Source organism: Mobula hypostoma, chromosome 6 (genome assembly GCF_963921235.1).
Source record: "Mobula hypostoma chromosome 6, sMobHyp1.1, whole genome shotgun sequence".
NCBI lineage: Eukaryota > Metazoa > Chordata > Chondrichthyes > Myliobatiformes > Myliobatidae > Mobula > Mobula hypostoma.
In genome coordinates, this window is record NC_086102.1 from 74,837,427 (window position 1) to 74,860,383 (window position 22,957).

Genomic DNA, 22,957 nt, shown 5'->3' on the forward strand with positions numbered 1-22,957 from the left:
GAATGGTGTGTCATAAGGTCCAATGCTGAGACCTCATCATTTTACAATTTCTATGAATGACATAGATGAATGTACTGAAGTTATAGATTCTAAGTTTGGTGGTGGCACAAAAGAGAGACAAAAAGGTAAATAGACATAAGAAGGCTACAAAGAGGTATAGAGAAGTTATGTGAGTGGGTAACATTCTGGTAAATAGGGGTTTATGAGGGAAAATCTGAAATTGATTATTTTTGAGGAAAAATAAAGAAAAAGACACACCTCATCTAAATAGTGAGAGATGGTACAGGTCTGAGTTACAGAGGGGCCCATATACCCTGGTGCATGAGTCACAGAAGTTGCAGCAAGTAACTAGGAAACATAATAGGAATGTATTATTTATTGCAAACAGAACCGAATGCAGAATTAGGAAGGTTATGCTTTTGTTCTGAAGGACATTGATGAGACTATACTTGAAATATTGGCCCCCTTATTCCATTTGTTGGAAGTAGTTCAGGAAGGTTTACGAGATATACACCTGGAATGAGCCGATTGCCTTATGAAAAATGGTGGACAGATTCAGGTTGCATTTGCGGGACTTTAGAAGTGTGGGTGATGACCCGATTCAAACACGTATTGTCCTGAGGGGTTGTGACATGCTTTGCATGGACAGGATGTCTACATGAGTGGGAAAACCTGTTTAAAAATAAGGAATCACTTACTTAAGATAGAGGTGAGACAACCCTTTTTTTCTCTTTTTCAGTAAGTCATGAATATTTAGAAAACTGTTGGTCAGAGGGCTGTGGAAGCAGGGCCTTTTAATTCATTCAGGCATTTTTAGATTGATTCTCAATCAGCAAAGCGTGAAAGTTTACTAGAGGTAGACAGAAATGCGGAGCTGAAATTATGATCAGACCTGCCACAACAAGTATTGAATAGCCAGGGAAGACTGAGGGGCTGTGGCCTACTCCTGGGGCTGATACATTTGTTTGTTTATTTACTCAGATTTTGTTACGGCAGCTCTGACTAAATATAACCTGATTGAAAGTAAAAGCACACTAGGGCTATACATGTCAGCTCTGCAAATGTAAACTCCTCCCTGTCTCCATGAAGCTAACAGGAATCACCTGTCACTCTTTTTTGCAACTTATTGCCTGCAGCGTATTTAAACCAGCTCTCATCTACAGCCTTGTTCACCCATTGAACCAGCCAGCCTCAACCAGTTGCTCCTAGACTTTAGTCACCTGCGAGGCTTAGTATCTGTTCTCTCTTGTTTTGTGGCCCCTCATGACTTGGTATTTTGCATTCGACTATTAAAGTTACCATTCATTGCTGAATCATCTCTGTTGTTCTGCTTTTTGTGCCTAGCCTCCTCTACGTTTCCTGACAGGATGAGTGAACTTGTGACTGACCCAGCAGAGTTTGCTTGCCTAAAGGAACTCGTCTGTTGGCATGGGATATGATCCAGAAGCAGCAAGAAACCACTGGCCATCCGCTCGCCAATCTCAACCAACTCTCCGTCTCGATACTGCAACATCGTGCCGGTCAACTCCCTCCCTTGGAGACCTGGATTCTGGTGCCTGAATGCTTTTGCAGATCATGAACCCAGTGCCACAACTTCCTGTCCCAGTGTGTCTTGCACTTTGAGTTCCAGCCATCCCAAGTTTGCTGACCGAGCCAAGATTGCCTTCATCGTCTCTCTCTTGACTGGACGAGCTCTGACCAGGGCCACTGCTAACTAGAACAATAAGACCTTCGTTTGCAACAGATATGAGGAACTCACTGCTGAGATGCACTGGGCTTTCAACCACCTGGGAAGTGGAAGGGAGACAGAGATTAGTTACTTCGTTTGCATCAAGGTTCTCGTTCAGTGCTGGATTACATCATGGATTTCAGGACCCTCATGGAGGAATACAGCTGCAATGCAGAAGCACTGCCAGCCCATTACCATCACAGCCTCTGAAAGTGCTTAGACGTCCAGCTATACACTAGAGAAATATCTTCTGATCCCGAAAGCCTCATCATTCTGGCCCTCTGTGTTGACATGGGTCTTATGGAATGACTCTCCAGATCTTCAGCCAGGTTCCCCGTTCCATCCGCAGAACGATTTCATGCTTCAGAACCTTCCTCAGCAAAGCTCTAGAACCCAGGCAGCTAGGGAGAGCTGCTTAACATCCTAAGAGCGAAGCCTCTGTGGAGAAACAACCCGCGCGAGAATGCTGAGCAGCTGATCACCAACGCATCAAATGCCCACTGCATCTAGGAAACAGACCATGATCAATCTCCTCCCAGGCATCACTCCTCACTGAGGTCATTTGTTCTCCCTCTCAGCTCCTGACACCCAAGCCATGAATGACTACATCACTGAAGCACTGTAGCATGGCTTCATTCAGTCATCCTAGTCCTCAACCTGTGCGGGGTTCTTCTTTGTCAAGAAGAAATATGTGGATCTTTGTCCCTGCATTGACTACCGTGGACTCAGCAAACCCACCATTAAAAACTGTAACCCTCTTCTTTTGATGGAGAGCACATTCAAACCACTCAGAAGGTCCAGATCCTCAACAAACTCTGTAGATTCAACAAACTGGATCTACAGAGTGTGTGCAATCTGATCCGCATCTGTCAGGAGGATGAATGGAAGACGATATTCATAACACCCACCGACAAAGGCAAACACTTGGTGATGCCTTTCAGACTTACCAACAGCCTAGTGTTTTCCAAGCCTTCATTCATGAGATTCACGAGATTCCCTGAGACACGGTACACAGGTAGGTGTTTGTCTACCTTCTCATCTTCTCCAAGGACCCCCGAGATCATGTTTGCTGTGTCCTTCAGTCCTTCAGCGTCTCCTCAAAAACCAACTGTGCTGCAAGACAGAGAAATGCCAGTTTCACACCCCAGTCGTTTCTTTCCTGGGTTATGCCTTTTCATCCCAAGGCATAACCATGGACCCAGAGAAAGTGCACGCCATCGTTGAATGGTCCCGAATGCACTCCTTCAAACACCTACATTGTTTCTTGGGTTTCTCCAGCTACTGTCACCTTTCAACAGGAATTACAGCCAACCTACATCCCAAAGGAGAAGAACTATTCTAGAGGCAGGTTGACGCAACTGTGACTGACGTGAAGCCTAAGACAACATAAAAGCATAAGAGATGGCATATAATAGAACAAAAATTGGTTGGAAGTTAGAGGATTGGGAAACTTTTAAAAACCAATGGAAGGCAACTGAAGAAGCCATAAGGGGGAAAACATGAAATATGAAGGTAAACTAGCCAATAATATCAGAGGATACCACTAGTTTTTTCAGATATATAAAGAGTAAAAGATAGGCAAGAGAAAATGATACTGGAGAGGTAGTGACAGGAAATGGCTGATGAACTGAATACATATTTTGCATCAGTCTTCATTGTGCAAGACACTAGCAGTATGGTAGAGGTTTGAGGGTGTCAGAGGGCAGACATGAATGCAGATGTTATTACTAGTGAGAAAGGTCTGAAGTTGGATAAGTCACCTGGGCCAGATGGATTACACCCTAGGGCTCTGAAAGAGGTAGCATAAAAGATTGTGGAGGCATAATCAAGAATCCATAGATTCTGGCATGGTTTAAGAGGACTGGAAAATTGTAAATGTCACTCCAGTCTTCAAGAAGGGGAGGAGGCAAAGAAAGGAAATTATAGCCAAGCTATCTCGACTTCAGTGGTTGAGAAGATGTTGGAGTTGATTAAGGATCTGGTTTTGTCACAACCACAGATTCGGCAGCGCAGCAGACATGGCAATTGCGCTCGTGAATATGCACATGTCAGCTAATTATTACTTCATTGTGATAGTATTTAACTCCATTCATTCCATCGTAGTGTTTGTCGAGACTTGAACCGAGTACACGAACACAGCAATGCTTCGCTGCCTGCTTGCATTCAACCTGAGAAATTGGACTGTCCAGTCAACTGACCCTGAAGACCAGCGGTATTCATTTTATATTTAGTTGTTCTTTCCAGCTGCAGTGTGGGCTTCTTTTTCCCTTTGAGAATTTTAGTTAACAGCCCTGTCTGGCCTAGCATTTATTGTTTTCTTTTCCCTTTAACACTTCTCGCATTGAAGTCTATGAACTATCGACTTGTTTCAGTGTCTCTCACTCCGCACTTGGGCCAGATCCGCACCGAGTGACTGGTTTTGGGGTACTTAGAGGCATATGATAAAACAGGCCAAAGTTAGCGTGGTTTCCTTAAGAGAAATTCTTGCCTGACAAATCTGTTATAATTCTTTGAAGAAATAATAAGCAGGATAGACAAAGGAGAATTGATTGATTTTCAGAAGGCCTTTGACAAGGTGCCGCATATGAGGCTGCTTTGCAAGATAAGAGCCCATAGTTTTACAAGAAAGATATTAGCATGGATAGAGCATTGGCTGATTGGCAGGAGACAAACAGTGGGAATAAAGTGATCCTTTTCTGACTGGCTGCCAGTGACTAGTGGTGTTCCACGGGGGTCAGTGTGGGAACCACTTCTTTTTACATTATATATCAATGATTTGGATGATGGAATTGATGGCTTTATGGCCAAGTTTGTGGACAATACCAAGATAGGGTTAGTAGCAGGTAGTGTTAAGGAAGCAGTGAAGCTTCAGAAGAGCTTAAACAGATTAGAAGATTGGGCAAAAAAGTGGCAGATAGAATACCGTGTTGGAAAGTGTATGGTCATGCACTTTAGTATGAGGAATAAAAGCATAAACCATTTTCAAAGTGGGAAGAAAATTCAAAAATCCAAGGTGCAAATGGACTTGGGAGTTCTCATGCAGGATTCTCCAAAGGTTAATTTGCAGGATGAGTCAGTGGTGAGGAAGGCAAATGCAATGTTAGTGTTCATCTCAAGAGGACTAAAATATAATAGTAAAGATGTAATGCTAAGGCTTTATAAGGCACTTGTGAGGCCTCACTTAGAGAGTTGTGAGCAGTTTTGGGTAGCTTATTTAAGAAAGGATGTGCTGACATTGGAGAGATGTCACCTTCAAAGAAAGTTCGAAGTTCAAAAGTTCAAAGGTCCAATTTCATGAGAATGATTTCAGGAATGAAAGGCTTATTGTATGAGGAGAGTAAGATAGCTTTGGGCTTGTACTCACTGGAATTTAGAAGAATGAGGAGGTATCTCATTGAAATCTCTTGAATGTTGCAAAGAATGAATAGAGTGGATGCGGAGAGGATGTTTCCTATAGTGGGGGAGTCTAGGACTAGAAGGCTCAGCCTCAAAATAGAAGGACGTACATTTAGAACAGACTTGAGGAGGAATTTTTTTCAGCCAGAGACTGAATTCCACAGACTCACATTGCCACAGGCAGCTGTGGAGGCTGTCATTGGGTGCATTTAAGCCAGAGGTTGATATGTTCTTCATTATTCAGGGCGTAAAAAGTTATGGGGAGCAGACAGGGGAATGGGGTTGAGAGGAAGATGAATCAGCCATGGTGGTGCAGACTCGATGGGGCGAATTGGTCTAGTTCTGCTCTTATGTCTTATTGTTTTGTAGTCAAATCATCCTCTCCTCGCACTTCTCTCAGCAAATTGCCTACCGCATGGATAGTCTGGTCTGCTGCCATAGACCATGCTTTCGAGTAGCTCAAGAGAAGCTTCACCACCCCTCCCATTCTCCACTATCCGAACCACTCTGGACCTTTTGTGGTAGAGCTGGTGGCATCTGTCATAGGCACTGGAGTCATCCTCTCCCAGTGAGGTCCAAACGGAGAGCCATAACCTTGTGCCCTCTTCTTACACAACTGCAATGTGCCATTATGGAGGAGGAGATAGAGAGCCCATTAAATGGGCCTTGGATGAAACATTGTCTGACAGGAAACACTGAGCTCTTCCTGATCTGGACTGACCACTAGAACCTCATATCCATACAACAGACCCACCAACTCAACCCACATCAGATTCACTGGACCCTCTTTGTCAAGCAATTCAACACGTCTACTCCTGACCTGGCTCCAAGAACACTAAGGTGGACACCCTGCCATGACAGTTTGACCCAGCTAAAATGGAAATTGGCCCTCAGCCCATCATTCCATCCTTGCGGATCTCCTCACCCTGATTGTCTGGGATGTTGAGAATCTGATCTGCCTGGTCCTACACCACGAACCTACTCTGGCTGACACACCTGACAACTGCATGTATGTGCCGTCAGCTGTGCACTCTGAGGCACTACAAAGGGCCCACTCCTCACCTCTCTCCGGCCATCCAGGACTCTGGATTTTCTGTGACACCAGTTCTGGAGGCCCACCATGGTCACAGATGTACAACAGTTCTTCACTGCCTGCCCTCAATGTACCCATTCCAATTCCTCCAACCAGTCTCCTTGTCTCCTTCAGTCCCTACCGGTCACTCAACGCCCATGGTACCACATCACCATGGACTTCATCATGGGGTTTGCAACCTTCTGATGGAACCTTGGTGATCATGACAGTGGTGGACCAGTTCTCCAAGGCATCCAATTTTATAATTCTCCTCAATCTTCCATCAGCTGCTGAGACAGTGGACCAAGTTCTCCAACATGTAGTTCGCCTCCATGGTTCCTCTCATAACATGGTATTGGACTGGGGCTCACAACTTGTCATGTGCTTCTGGTGAGCTTCTGACCCCTCCTCCACACCTCAGTGAGTTTGTCCTCTGGCTTTTCTCTGCATACTAATGGACAATCAGAAAAAACAACCAACAAGTGGAGAAGTTTCTGCAATGCTTCAACATCTCTTACCCTTCTACATGGATGAAGCATCTACTCTGAACCAAGCTGTCCCACAATCTACACACCTCCTCTGCCATGGGTATTTTATCCTTTCCAATACTTCATGGCGACTAACACCCCCCCTCCCCTCCCAGTTCCCCACGGAGGAGAAAACAGGGGAGGTGCTGTCTGCCAGCCTTGGTTTACTGATGACAGAATGCTTGGAAGAGGGCATGGAAGGCCATAACATAGCTGTCAACCATGCCTACTGCCACCAGGCTAATTGCCATCAGCATCCAGTCACCTCTGGCCTGGGGACTGTGTCCGGCTGTCCATCCGAGATCTGCCCCTGCGCACTGACTCCTGCAAGCTCTCGCCTCAGTCCATTGGTCTCTTTGTGATTACCCACTGCATCAATCCAACCACCTACTGTCTCCAGCTGCCACCATCCCTCAGGGTCACCCTACTATCCACATGTCCTGCCTCAAACCCATGGACAACTCAACTTACCTAGTCAACAGCTCTGGAACTAAGAATGGCGGAAGGTAATCCAGTGTATATGGTTTGCCAGTGGATGAATTCACATCATTGTGCATGGGGTGTGCAGAACCTGGTTGACCTGGAAGGGTACAGCCAGAGGAGAATCTTGGGTGCCATCCAATTATATCCCTTCACTCATCAGGGAGTTCCACAGACCCAGCTAGATTACCTTGCTCATCGGGAGCTGGACGTACTGGGATGAAGCAGGGAGGGGGGGTTCCTGTCAGAACTGTATACGTAAGGTCCTCCCAGTCTCCACCCAGCTAACAGGAATAACCTGCCACTTGTTTCCAACTCATCACCTGCAGCCTATTTAAACCCAGCTCTCATCAATAGCCTTGCTCACTCATCAAACTATCCAGTCTCAACCAGTTGCTCCCGACCTTCAGTTAGCTTGTTGTCTGTGATGCTTAATAGCATGGATAAAGCAGTGGCTGAGGCAGGAGGTAAAGAATGGGAATAAAGGGAGCCTTTTCTGGTTGGCTGCTGGTGACTAGTGGTGTCCACAGGGGATTGTGTTATATGTCAACGATTTGGATGATGGAATTGATGGCTTTATTGCAAAGTTTGCAGATGATACAAAGACAGGTGAAGGGGCAGGTAGTTTTGAAGAAATGAGGAGGCTATAGAAGAACAGATTAGATGGAGTACAGTGTCAGGAAGTGTATGGTCATGCACATTGGTAGAAGACGTGAAAGGGGTGACTATTTTCTACATGGAGAGAGTGGTGAATCTGTGGAATATGTTGCCACAGGCAGCTGTGGTGATCAAACCTTTATGTATATTTAAGGCAGAGGTTGATAGATTCTTGATTGGTCAGGGCATGAAGGGATACGGGGAGAAGGCAGGAAATTGGGGTTGGGAGGGAATATGTATCAGCCATGATGAAATGTTTGAGCAGATGCAATGAGCCAAATGACCTAATTCTGCTCCTATATCTTATTGGTCTTATAGTCTTATTTCAAGATGATTCTCTCTCTGAGTTTCCCATCCTCATACCTGAATATTGGTGCCTGGCATACTGAATAGGTGGCTTTCTTGCTAACCTTCTGCTCTTGTTCTTTTGCATCAAGGTGTCCAAGCTTCATCATTCCCTGTTGAGACCCTATCATCAATGTCCTCATTGATCTGCAGTGCTCCTTTGCTTCAGTCCTACCGGCTGCATCACACTCTCTAATCCTTTTGTCACCGCTAATTTTTGGTTCAGATTCACAATCTTCCTGATACTACAGCCTCTCAATGCTTTAAATCTCCTCTCTTATACAGTATATCCTATTCACATTCTGACCAATTCCGCCTTGTGAAGAGTTCATGATTAATTTCCGAGCATTAAAGGCACTATATAACTTCAAACTGTTTCTCTAATTGTTTAAGTTTAATAAATGGTAAATAAGGATATATGAGTAAGAAATTTACTTATACAAAGTTTCCTGAAGGGAATATATATATAACAAACATCTTCCAGTAATTATGAGGAGTACAAGATTTGTTTTGAAGAACATAAGGACTAGGAGAAGGTCTTGGCCACTTGGCCCTTCAAGTCTGTTGTGATATTCAATGTGATTATGTTTACACCACCCCAGGGTTCAGCACCTCTTCTCTGTCTGTTTCTCATAATCCTCAATTCCCTGATCCTCCAAAAATGTATCCGCTTCCTGTTTAAATATCCCCAAGAGCTATCATCCACATTCCTTGGTGGGTAGAAAATTTGAGAATTCACCAATCCCAGTGAGAAGTTCCTTCGTGCCTCAGTTTTACACAATCATTCCTGACCTTTGTGTAAAAGGGACCTCTGCCCCTTTCCTCTTCAGTCCTGATGAAGAGTTCTGGCCCGAAACATTGACTGATCGTTTCCACGGATGCTGCCCGACCTGCTGAGTTCCTCCAGCGTGTTGTGAGTGTTGCTTTGACCCTAGCATCTGCAGAATATTTTGTGTCCCTGACCCTGTAGCTTTTAGGAAGAACAAGGTGGGATGAAAGACCTCTGGAGTCGTCTTGATCACGCGATGCAGAATCTCCCAAGTGCAAGTACCTTTACCTCTCATCAGCCAGTCCAGTCTAATTTGTTCTGGGGCAACCGGGATGATAGTTTGTGTTTTCCTCAGTACGGCATGCAGACAACTATTTCTTATTCAATTAAGGTGTGATTCATTCTCAGCAGAGGGGAGAATTTGACATCTGTTTCACAATTACTTCAAAGTTTCTTTGCTGTTCTCCTGGTAATCTCACTCCGGTCAGCTGTGCCTTGAGGTAAGCCCTGGCTAAATTATGATTTTTGTAAGAGTTCTGAATTCCACAATATTAGACTTGCGCTGCAACAACTTGACTGCACTATCAATGCTGACAGTTGCCCTGTTCAGCACCTCTCATACCTTGTGCTGGACATCTGGTTCAGAATGGAACAAATGTGTGAGGCCATGGAGACATAGGACAGGTGCACAATGGAGAGGGATTGCTGCTTGTGGGCCTGTATCAGGGACTGAGTGATGTAAGACTTATATAATATAATGTATATATTATATAACAGTGGGCCTGGTGAACTGTTTCTGGAAGTTTTGGGGAGTTATCTCAACCCTTCAGCAAAGAGGAGTTAGCAATTAAATACAACCTGCTCCAGGGATTGGACTGCCTGATTGGAGCCATACCTCCCTTAGCCTGGTGGAGGTCATTGTTATAAATAACATACAATAGTAGAGCTCAGTATAGGCCCTTCGACCCCTGGTATTGTGCTGGCTTTGAACCTGCCCTAAGATCAATCCAAACGTTCCCTCCTACAAGGCCTCAAATTTTCTATCTTCCACGTGCCTATTTGAGTGTCTTTTAAACGTCTCTAATGTATCTGCCTCTGGCTGTCACAAGAAAAAGAAGAAAATTAATCTCAGGGTTGTATATGGTGACATATATGCACTTTGATAATAAACTTTTTTTAGATTATGAGGACACTCAGTCCTCGTTTCTTGTCATTTAGAAATGCATGTATTAAGAAATGATACAATGTTCCTCCAGAGTGATATCTCACAAAAACAGGACAAACCAAGGACTAACACTGACAAAACCACATAATTATAACATATAGTTACATCACTGCAAAACAATACCATAATTTTATAAAGAACAGACCATGGGCACGGTAAAAAAAAGTCTCAAGTCCTGATCAACTCCTATAGTCCCCGATAGCAGGCGACAAAAAGGGAGAAACTCCCCTGCCATAAACCTCCAGGCACCGACAACTGACAATCGCCAATGCATTGGAAGCACCCGACCACAGCCGACTGAGTCCGTCCGAAAACTTCGAGCCTCCGACCAGCCCCTCCGATACAGCCTCCCGAGCGCCATCCTCTGCCGAGCGCCTTCGACTTCGTCCCGGCCACCAAAACAAGCAAAGCTGAGGACTCAGAGGCCTACTCCTCCGGAGATTCCAGACCACACAGTAGCAGTGACAGCGAAGCGGGCATTTCAGAAGTTTTTCCAGATGTTCCTCCGCGCTCTCGCGTCTGTCTCCATCAAATCAGAATTGTGCACAGTACCCTACTTAACAAATATAGATATCATCCTGGAGTGGCCACGCGCACTGCGTCACGTTGCCATCTTCTCCTCCTCCATATTCAAACTTACTTTGAAATTTGAAACCCTGGGAACACTCTATATTAAAAAAAACTATATTTTCCTCCAAATACCTTAAAATTAATATTAGTGATTTCTGCCCTGGAAAAAGTTTCTGTCTGTCCACGATCTTTGCCTCTTATCATATTGTACACCTCTATCAAGTCACCTCTCATCCTCCTTCACCCTAGACAGAAAGGCCCTAGCTTGCTCAGCCTATCCACATAAACTTTGCTCTCCAATTCAGGCAGCATCCTGATAAATCACTTCTTCACTCTCTGTAAAGCTTCCACATCCTTCTGATAATGAGGCGATTATTCCAAGCGCGATCTAATCAGGTTTTTATAGAGCTGCCAAGTTATCTTGTGGCTCTTCAACTCAGTCTCCTGACCAATAAAGATGAACATACCATGGACCTTCAACAACCCTATCAACTTGTGCGGCAACTTTGAGGGAACTATAGACGTGGACCGCAAGATCCCGCTGTTCATCCACACAGCTAAGAATCCTACCATTAACCCTGTGTACTGTCTCCAAATTCAGCCTTCCAAAATGAATTACTTTGCACTTTTCCGGGATGAACTCTATCTGCCATTTATCAGCCCAGCTCTGCTTCCTATCATTGTCCTGTTGTAAACCTCGATAAACTTGTACACTATTCAGTAGGCCACTAAACTTGGTATCATGTGCAAACTTACTAACCCACCCTTCCACTTCCACACCCAATTAATTTATAAAAATCACAAAGAGCAGGGGTTCCAAATCAGACCTTTGCAGAACATCCCTGTGGGCAAGCCAATTCTGTATCTACACAGCCAAGTTTCTCTAGTTCTCATGCTTCCTGAATTTCTGAATGAGCCTACCATGGGGAACCTTGACAAATGCCATACTGACATCCGTATATCTAACATCCACTGCCTTGGCTTCATCAGTGTCATGTCCCCAAAGTATTCAATCAGACTTGTGACCTATACCTCACAAAGCCATGCTGACTATCCCTAAGCAGGACTATGCTTCTCCAAATGCTTGTAAACCTTGTTTGTAAGAATCTACTCCAATAATTTGCCCACCCACCACAGAAGTAAAACTCACTGGTCTATAATTTCCATGGTTATCCCTACTTTCTTTTTTTAAAAAAAAACAGACAGAATTTGCCAACCTCCACTCATCTGGTACTACTCCAGTAGCTGGTGAGGACTCAAAGATTATCGCCAAAGGTACAGCAATCTCTTCCTTACATAAAGACTAAAAAAACTGTTTATGTAATTTAAGCTGTTTTGTTGTTAGAATTAAAAATGCTTTTTGCCTTATACAAATTAGTGCCACTAATAAAAAGCCAATGTAATTTTGAGAAAAAAAACAAGCTCCTGGAGTACTTCAGCATGACGGGTAGTATCTGTGGAGGGAAATTAATACCCCACTCTGGCCTTTCACCTTTCCTTCCTATTACTTTCCCCTGGGTCCCCTCATCCTTCCCTTTCTCCTATGGCCCATTCTTCTCTCCCATCAGATTCCTTCTTCTTCAGACCTTGACCTTTTCTACCCACCTGGATTCACCTATCACCTTCCAGCTAGCCTCTTTCCCCTCCCCCACCTTTTTATTCTGGCATCTTCCCCCTTCCTTTTCAGTCCTGAAGAAGGGTCTCGGCCTGAAACATCAACTGTTTATTCATTTCCATAAATGCATCTTGACCTGCTGAGTTCCTCCAGCATTTTGTGTGTGTGTTGCTTTGGATTTCCAGCATCTGCAGACCTTCTCTTATTTATTAGTCAAAACTTCACGTTGTGATTCTTCATCTGGACTGCTGTTGAAGGGTTAAAAGTGTCTTTTTACTGTAAGGCCAATAAGATGATTATTCTGAATTCCTTTGGGTCTGTTACTTATTTCCCACCATTTTCATCTGTCAGATGAAGGGTCTTGACCAGAAATTCTGGCTGCCTATTTCCCTCTGTAGATGCTCCCTGATCTGCTGAGTTCATCCAGCAGTTTGTTGCTTCAGATTCCAGCATCTGCAGTTTCTTCAGCCTCCATTACCTCTTCATACGCTTTTTTGTTTGTGTGGCCTGCAACTCAGATGCAACTGTACGAAGTTCAGTCCTCCTTCTTGCCAGTTGGCTAATTTTAACTACATTTTGCTTTCCGTTCCTGAGCAATAGGGTTTACTCAGTTTTTATTCCTTCGGTGGGATCTGGGGCCGTCGTTAAAGGATGCCACAAACACTTATACTTTAAAATTTCTCACTTCCACTGAAGTAAAGTTAATTAATCAACTAACTACCAATTTCAGAACAAATCCCACTACTTCACACTGCTCCTCCACTCATGTTACTAGCACCTGGAAGCTAAAAGTTTTTTTTCTGTAATTGAAAAGCCCATAGGCTGATAACTCTGAATTCCTTTGGGATTGTTACTTTAACTGTTTCCCATAACTTTCAATTTGTCACACAGCAGTACATTCAAAATACCAACTTCTGCCGCAGTACCTTTGGAATCACGAGACTACCCATAAATGGCTGATTGGTGAGAAACTTCTTCGTGGTTATATTTTACGTAATCTTTGCTTGCAATTTTCTGGTCTAATTTATGCTAAAGTCCTTAGAATCCCTTTTCAAGCAGTGAATGATCATTACATTCCACACATTCCCAGGCGATAGCCCATGTTTCCATAGTTACAAAGTTCAGACAGACTCCAAATTTGGACTGTTAATAGTTTAACTCCTTATTAGGAACAATGACAGACTGAAATGCAATAAAACGTTTATAAATTATTCTTCTAAGCTTAATATTTGTACTTTGCAAGGGAGAGATTAAGGACTGCGATGTAATCTTTAATCATGTACAGGCTTCAGCAAGAATAGCGAGTAATGACCACCTGTTACCATCTCCGATGGATTCACCATCAAGCTGTAGTTCAGAACATTATTCACATTCCTGTTGGGGGTGGAAGTGAGGGGAGGGAAGGGGAAGGGCCATTATGAGAAAGTTCCAAAGCCAGTGAATTAACGTGACTGTTTCACAAAGCAATTTTATTTTCGGTGGATAAAGCCTGTTGGAAAAGGATTCAAGTTTATTTAACGTCATTTCCAGTACACAAGTGTAAAGGAGAATGAAATAATTGCTACAATGGATCTGATGCAGCACAAATAAGACAACAGAAACACAATAAAAACACAATAAATATAAATATGTTAGATAACTTGTATACATAGGTTGATTGTATGTCCATAAAGTGACACTAGGCACAAGAGTACCTGTACATAAGGTAACGGGAGGTGATAAAATTGTGGTAGTGAGGGGGGAGTTAGTAGGTGGAGCTGTTGATCGGCCTTACAGCTTGGGGAAAGTGACCGTTTTTGAGTGTGACGGTCCTGGTGTGGATGCTACATAGCCTCCTCCCTGATGGGAGTGGCAGAAGCTGTTCACCAGCAGGGTGGGCGGGATCCTTCATGATGTTACCGGCCCTTTTCTGTCATCTTTCTGTATATATGTCCTCAATGCTGTGTAGGCTGGTGCTGCTGATGCATTGGGCAGTTTTGACTACCTACTGTAGAGCCTTCCTGTCTGCCACTGGGCAATTTCCTTACCATGCAGAGATGCAGCATGTTAGGATGCTCTCTAGGACGTGAGTATTGATGTGCATAGTCCAGCTCTCTTCAGTCTCCTCAGAGAGCAGTGGTGTTAGTGGGCTTTCCTGATTGTGTAGGATGTGAGAGATTGTGCGAAATATGCACTCCCAGGAGTTTGAAACTGCTGACAGTTTCCTCCACTGTGCCATTGACGTAAAGAAGGGTGTGCGTGGTGCCAGTTCTCCTGAAGTCAATAACTATCTCCTTTGTCTTGTTGACATTGAGGAAGAGGTTATTTGCCTGGCACCAGTCCTCGAGCTCTTCCTGAGGACCATTTCATCGCTGTTGGTGATGAGCCCCACCACTGTTGTGTCATCGATGAACTTGACAATGTGATTATTCGGGTACTTGGCCTCACAGACATGCGTGAGCAGAGTGTACAGGAGTGGGCTCAGCACACAGCCCTGGGGAGGCAGGGGCACCCGTGTTGAGGGTGATGGGGAAGGAGAAGCGGTTGTGCATCCTGACTATGTGAGGTCTGTTGATTTGGAAGTCCAAATCACAGTTGCACAGTGGTGAATTTACACTGAGGAGTAGGAGTTTGTTTACTTAAGTGTCCCTTTTTTCTGGGTGTATGGCATCTATCACAGAGTGGATCTCTCAATAAGCATATTGGTGAGTGTCCAGCGTGGCAGGAATGATGTGCATTTGATGTGTGCCATTATCAGTCATTCAAAGCAATTCATGGAGATCAGCGTCAGTGCCACCGGACGGTAGATGCACAGTTTTGAGTGTGTAGAGTTCTTTGGCACAGGGATGATGGTGGCTGATTTGAAGCACGTAGGGATGGCAGCCTGGGTGAGTGAAGTGTTGAAGATGTCAGTGAGCTGGTGTGCACACTCCCTGAGTACTCCACCTGGGATGTTGTCTGGCCAGGCCATTTCATGGGGGTTGACTCTCTGCAGATACTTTCTTGTGTCTTGCTGCTATTATAGCCAGTGGCTGCTCTCCAGGGAGGGTGGCAGCTTTAGTGCCGATGTTGTGTTGCATGCCTCAATGCATGCAGCAAGGTTGTTTAGACTGGTACAGTCGATACTGCTTTTCCTTGCGTAGTCAGTAAGGCCCTTGATGCCCAGACATATTCACCGGGGATCATTGTTGGACAGGTGGTCCCGAAATTTTTTCTGTGTGTTGGCGGTTTTTGCCCTCTTGATGCCTGAGGTGAGGGTTCTCCTGGCTGTACTGGGAGCTGTTATATCTCCAGACTTGAAGGAAGAATCCAGAGTTTTCAGTAGGGAGCGCATTTCTGCGTTCAGCCAAGGCTTCTGATTGGGCTATGAGGTGACCATTCCTGAGGTATGAATATTGTCTACACACTTGCAGATGTAGCCGGTGACAGATGAGGGATATTCCTTGAGGTATGTGGCAGACTTCTTAAAATCTGCAATCAAAACAATCCTGAAGCATAGAGATTGCCTTATTAGGCCATACAGTGATGGTCTTTTTGACTGGTTTCTCCATTTTTAACAGCAGTCTGGAAAATGAAGAAGGTGAACATCTGTGCCCTCCCTTCATAGATTCCACAGATTCTCTGTCACTGTCCTCGCATGCTGGCTGCACTGAGTGAACCGGAAATATTGCAACATGAAATGTCTTTGAATTTATTGACATTGGACTGTAAGTTGTTGAGAAAATGGCTTTCTCTTCATCTCAGTTTAAGGTCTCTGTGTCAAGTTATTTCTGCTGTATATTTGCAGTCGAAGCATGTGGAAATTTTGTTTTATTTCTGTCAGGTTATGTTAGCTAACAAGAACCAGGAAAGGTTCATTAATACAACACCTTACAGCACCAAAGAAGGTACAGTAAGTACCCAAAATAATTCCAGGAAGCTTCCAAACAGTATGAAGGACAATCTGGTGCTCCTTCCTTTGGAATAGAGAAGGCAGAGGGTGGAGGGGAGAGCATTTAATCAGGGCACATACAATTGCAAGCATCTAGATCAGAGTGGATAAAAAGATTTCTGTTGGCAGAGAAGTCTTAAACTCCTAGAGCAGGGAAACAGGCCCTTCTATTCTGTACCAAGCACTAAGCAAACATATTCACTAATCTTACATAATCCCCATTTCTATTCTCCTCACACTGCATAAGACCATAAGACCATAAGACCATAAAATACAGGAGGAGAACAGGCCATTTGGCCCAATACATCTGCACTGCCATTTCATCATGGCTGATCCAATTTTCCTCTCAGCCCCAGTCTCATAACTTCTCCCTATATCTCTTCATGCCCTGGCCGATCAAGAATCTCTTAACCTCTGCCTTAAGTATATGTAAAGACTTGGCCTCTACAGCTGCCTGTGGCAATGAATTCCACAGATTGACCACTCTCTGGCTAAAGAAATTCCTCCTCATCTCCGTTCTAAAAGGACACCCCTCTACTCTGAGGCTGTGTCCTCTGGTCTTAGACTCTCCCACCATAGGAAACATCCTGTCCACATTCACTCTATCAAGGCCTTTCACCATTCAATAGGTTTCAATGAGGTCACCCTTCTTTCTTCTGAATTCTAGTGAATACAGGTCCAGAGCCATCAAATGTTCTTCATATGACAATCATTTCCATGAATCTCCTTTGTACCACCACCAGTTTCAACACATCCTTTCTATGATATGGAGCCCAAAACTGCTCACAATACTCCAAGTGAGGACTCATCAGTGCTTTATAAAGTTTCAACATTGTATTCTTGCTTTTCTATTCTAGTCCTCTTGAAATGAATGTAACATTGCATTTGCCTTCTTCACCATAGACTCAACCTGCAAATTAAACTTGAGGGAGTCCTGCACAAGGTCTCAAGTCCCTTTGAACCTCAGTATTTTCTCTCCATTTAGAAAATAGTCAACCCTTTCATTTCTTCTACCGAAATGCATGACCATACACTTCCCAACACTATATTCTATCTTCCATTTTTTTGCCCATTCACCTGATCTGTCTAAGTCCTTAGGTAGCCTCTCTACTTCCTCAAAAAAAACTCCCTCGCCACCTATCTTCATATTGTATGCAAATTTTTCAACAAAGTCATCATTTCCATTATCGAAATCATTGACATACACCTGTATAATGTAAAAGGAATTGGTCCCAACACAGACCTCTGTTGAACACCACTACTCACTGGCAGCCAACCACGAAAGGCTCCCTTTATTCCAACTCTTTGCCTCCTGCCTGTCAGCCACTACGTTATCCATGTTAGATTCTTTCCAGTAATATCATGGGCTCGTAGCTTAAGTGGCCTCATGTGTGGCACCTTGTCAAAGGACTTCTGAAAATCCAAGTTCACTACATTGACATATTCTCCTTTGCCTATCCTGCTTGTTATTTCTTCAAGGAATTCCAACAGATATGTCAGGCAAGATTTTCCATTGAGGAAACCATGCTGACTATGGCTTATTTTATCATGTGCCTCCAAGTACCCTGAAACCTCATCCTTAATAATTGACTCCAACATCTTCCCAACCACTGAGGTCAGACTAACTGGTGTGTAGCTTCCTTTCCTCTGCCTTTCTCTCTTACTGAAGAGTGAAGTGACATTTGCAATTTTCCGGTCTTCCGGTACCATTCCAGAATCTAGTGATTCTTGAAAGATCATTACTGATGTCTCCACAACTCTTCAGCCAGCTCTTTCAGGATACTGGGGTGTGCACCATCTGTTCCAGGTGACTTGTCTACCTTCAGACCTTTCAGTTTCCCAAGAACTTTTATTCCAGTAATGGTAACTTCACACATTTCATGACCACTGACATTTGGAACTTCCATTATACTGCTGGTGTCTTCCACAGTGAAGCCTGATGCAAAATATTTATTCAGTTTATCCACCATGTCATTGTCCCCAATACTATGTCTCCAGGATCGTTTTCCAGCAGTCTGACATCCACTCTCACCTCTCTCTTCTACACTTTATGTGTCTGAAGAAACTTTTGGTATCCGCTGTAACATTGTTCCCTAGCTTACTTTTGTATTCAATGTTTACCTTCTTAATGACTTTTTTAGTTGTCTTCTGTTGGTTTTTAAAAGCCCCCTATCCACTAACTTCCCATTATTTTTTACTCTATTATATGTCCTCTTTTTGGCTTTAATGTTGGCTTTGACTTCTCTTGTTAGCCATGGCTCTGTCATCTTTCCTTTAAAATACTTCTTCCTCTTTGGGATGTATATATCCTGTGACTTCCGAATTGCTTTCAGGAATTCCATTCGTTGCCGTTCTGCCATCATCCCTGTCAGAATTCTTTTCCAATTAATTTTGGTCAACTCCTCTCTCATGTCTCTGTAATTCCCTTTACTCCACTGTAATTCTGATACATCTGACTTTCACTTCTCCTCAAATTGTAGGGTGAATTCAATCATATTATGATCACTTTCCCCTAAGGATTTTTTTTTGCCTTAAGCTGTCTAATTAATTCTGGTTTACTGCACAATACCCAATCCAGAATAGCTGATCCTCTAGAGGGCTCAACCACAAACTGCTATAAAACGCAAACTCGTAGGAACTCTAGAAATTCCCCCTCCTGTAATCCAGCACTAACCTTATTTTCCCAACCCACCTGCATATTGAAGACCCCGTGACTACTGTAACATTGGCCTTTTGGATTCCTATCGACTCGCCCACATTCTACTATCTACCTACACCAGAGACAAATAATGGTGACCAATCAGCCTATCAACCTCATTTACCTCTGTCAGTGTGGGAGAAAACTGGATCACACAGAAGACAGCCTCGCAGTCACATGGAGAATGTACAAACTCCAAGACAACTCTGCAGGTCAGATTGTTGGAGCTACAAGACAACAGTTTAACCATCTGTGCCATTGAGCTATATAGAAGGTTAAAGTGCAAATGAAAATAGCTTTCAGCAAGAGAACACATTACTTGGAGAGATGGTTGCTGCATTGCTAAAAAAAAAATTGTTTATTAATCAAGAGGTCAAAAGGTGGCTAGGCTGAAATTGTCTTCCTCAGCCTCTGTAGACACAAGGGCCAAATGGTCTCAAATTCTGCTTATATTTCTCTAATATTCATATTCACAAACTTAAAAATCTTTCCAGGCAATGAAACCACTGTGACAGTACAAGGTACAGAGTAGCCATTTTGCAAGATCCCACAAACTGCATAGAAATCTATTCACCATATCAATTCCTTTGTGTGCTCGTTGAGGAAGTAAGTACCCAGAATAATTCCAGGAAAATTCTCCTGCTTGTCTCTAATGGTGCCCTTGACCTTCCCTCCTTTAGAAATGAAACACACATCATTAGATTAGTGTGTCACCCAGGGGATAAAGCAGTTCTCCTCAGCACTGTACTGGAGTAACAGTCTGGATTACATTTTCAGAAGTAAGAAATAGATACTAATAACCAGCTTGGACTGCATATGCAACATTCATCCAGCTAATGGAAACATCCCTCAGTTCAGACTGTATGTCTTCTCCTTGCCCATGCCATATACAGAATGAAAAGTATGTTGTTACTACTCTTATGTGCTTTCTATATTTTGTAACCTATAGCAATTTTTGTGTCTTGCACTGTACTGCTGCCAGAAAATAACAAATATCACATTTGTCAGTGATATTAAACCTGATCCTGATTCTAATTCATCCTATCATTAAAGTGAAATTCATCTGAAGTAATAAATATTTCAGTATTTATCTATCATCTCTTTTTCTTTTCCTAAGGTACAAGCTAAGTTGGGATTCCAACATCCAGTTTTCCTTGTGAGGTAGGACTAGATTTTTTCACCTTTAGGTGTCATGGATTAGCCCAAATCTTTCTTTACCTGATGTTCATTACAATATCCACATGGGTTCTTGGGCAACGATCAGCAACAGGAACCCAGGATATCGTTACATGTCCTAATCCGTGAGTACTGGAACCACTTCCATCCCCCTTACAACCATAATACCTTGGATGAAGAATATCTGCAATGCTTCAATTATCTTTTTCAAAATCTTACTTTTCATACAAATGCAGAGGCTCTTAAGTCCACTTGAGTGCAGAAAACATTGTATAAGTAACTTTTCTGTTTTTATTCCATACCTCATTGTTTGTCTGACTATAGGTAACAGATAAGTTACCAAATAGAGACTGATTTGAATTGGTTCAGGGTGCCATTGTGCACAGGTCACTCTCTAATTGCCACTTTGTCATTTTTTAAAATCTCTCTTTCTGTTGCAGGAGGGACAAACTAAACCTTTGCCTTTAATTATGTACTACGAAAACTACAAGCTTCATCCTTAAAAGGGCACTGTTCTTGTAATAAGTGTCTTTGGCTTATATGATAAGTGATAACACAATAAAAACCCAGGCAAAAAGCTAGCACAGTTCACGGTGCTCTTGCTGTTGACATTGTGATCCAAAGGTGACAGTACAACAGTTCTGCTGCTGGGTAAGAAACCCAGCTCCAGAGATGGAACCATAAATCAGTTTGTTCAATATGAAAAGCTCAAAGGTTGCAATCTGTAACGTTTGGCAAGAACCTGTAAAGTCTCAGATAATGCTGTGGAGAAAATGAAGTTGGCTGTCTTTATCTAGTCTGGTTACAACACTGGATCCATAATTGCTTAATAAACCACTCTGAGTGTCTTGGTGAGTTTTACCAGGAGTACAATTGGATGAGCCCTCCTGTATTGTTGAAGCTACCCAGTGATAGTACAACTCTCCAGTCACCACCTCCCTGATACGTGGTGATGTTCCAGCATTCGGAGAGCTGTCCTATAGTTGCATGCACACTTCTGCTTGTCCCAAATATCCTGAAGTCCTTCTACTGACAGACAGACCCACTCAAAGTGGCAGCAGTGTGCAGCAGTTGGGAGTGGCCCTAGAGGACTTAAAATGGACAGAATCCCTTAGAGAAAAACAAAAGCTGCAAATGACTGTCCTTCTTCTGTTGAAGCATCTCTTCATGATGATCACCATAATGAGAGCAGTAACAACACTAAATGTACTGTTGAGTAAGAATAATTTAATATCTATCGTCAAGAATGGTTTGGAGGTACCATTCCAGACCTAACATGAAGAATTCACTTATAACGTCACATAGTTCATCCACCTATCTCTGATGTATTTGTCGATGGGAGTATTAGCAGGAAAAACAGAATGCCACTGCTCAGTCAGTAAGAGTATTCCTGAGATTCCGGTTACCTGTCATTTTGATTCTCCATTACACTCCCTCTTGGACCATCAGTGAATGGCTTCCTACACACTTCCAGTGAACCCCAGCTGAAGCTCCTGAAACGTTACCTCATCTTCAAAACAAGCAGACACTACCCACGTATTAAAACACTGAATTCAATCACTTCTTTATCAGTCTATGAGTTGTGTCAGAATTTTAATGAAAAGTCATCAACCTATGATGTTAACTCTACTTCCTCTTCATAGGTACTGCCTGACCTGTTGAGTAATCACAACATTCTCTATTGCAGATTCCCACCAAATACAGTGTTTAAGTTGGCCAGTAAGGAATGCTTGGAACAGTCAGGTCTAAAGTTAACAATAGCATGAATAAAAGTTTCAACAGCAGGATAGTGATTATGGAAACGATTGCTTATGCAGAGAACAAATTAAGCACTCAGCTGTAAGGAAGATTTCATCAGACCAAAATTCTGTGATATTGCCACAATCATTCCTGAATAATGCAAGACGATACACAACCAATTGATGAATCTCTACTTTGGATAGTGGTCTACAGCAGGGGTCCCCAAACTTTTTTGCACCGTGGACTGGTTTATTATTGACAATATTCTTGCAGACCGGCTGACCCGGCCGGCGGGGGGGGGGGGGGGAGGAGGTGCGGGGTAGGGTTGCCAACTGACAAGAGTAACCGTCAAGTACGTTGTGTTTACCCCGAGAAGACTACAATGACCATGAAGCCTTGCGTGGGCACCCATGCACATGCGTGTACGTGCCGTTTTTTTTCTACAAATCGTTTTTGGCGATTCTGTTCGGAAGGGGTGTTAATCACTACCGGAATATAGGTGATAAGAACTATAAGTCACTTATAAATGGCCAATACACTCAATTTCATTTCTAAAAGGGTTATCTAATGAATTTAATATTAAACACACAGCGTATATTTTCCTCGCATGAATATAGTGATAAGTCAATAGCATCATAATATTTTAAGTAACGTTTGGATATTAAACACACAGCACATATGTTCCTCATATGAGCATATAAAATCATTGCCACACACCAATATCGCTGAATCAGTGGGAGCCCTGGGCTTGTTTTTCTGCAGCAAGATGGTGCCATCGAGGGGTGATGGGAGACAGCGATACTCGAAGGGGTTTCCTTATGTCCAGTCTATTCCGCAATTTAGTTTTGGTTGCATTCATTGCAAGGATATGTTGGAAATGGAAGCAACGTTTTCAGTGCTTTCATGGCTATCTCAGGATATTTAGCCTTGACTTTGATCCGGAATACTGGCAGAAATGTTACGTCAAACATACTTTTCAGCCCACTGTCACTTGCAAGCTCGAGAAGTTGATCTTCTTCCCACACTGACATGGATGACGCGCGGGTAA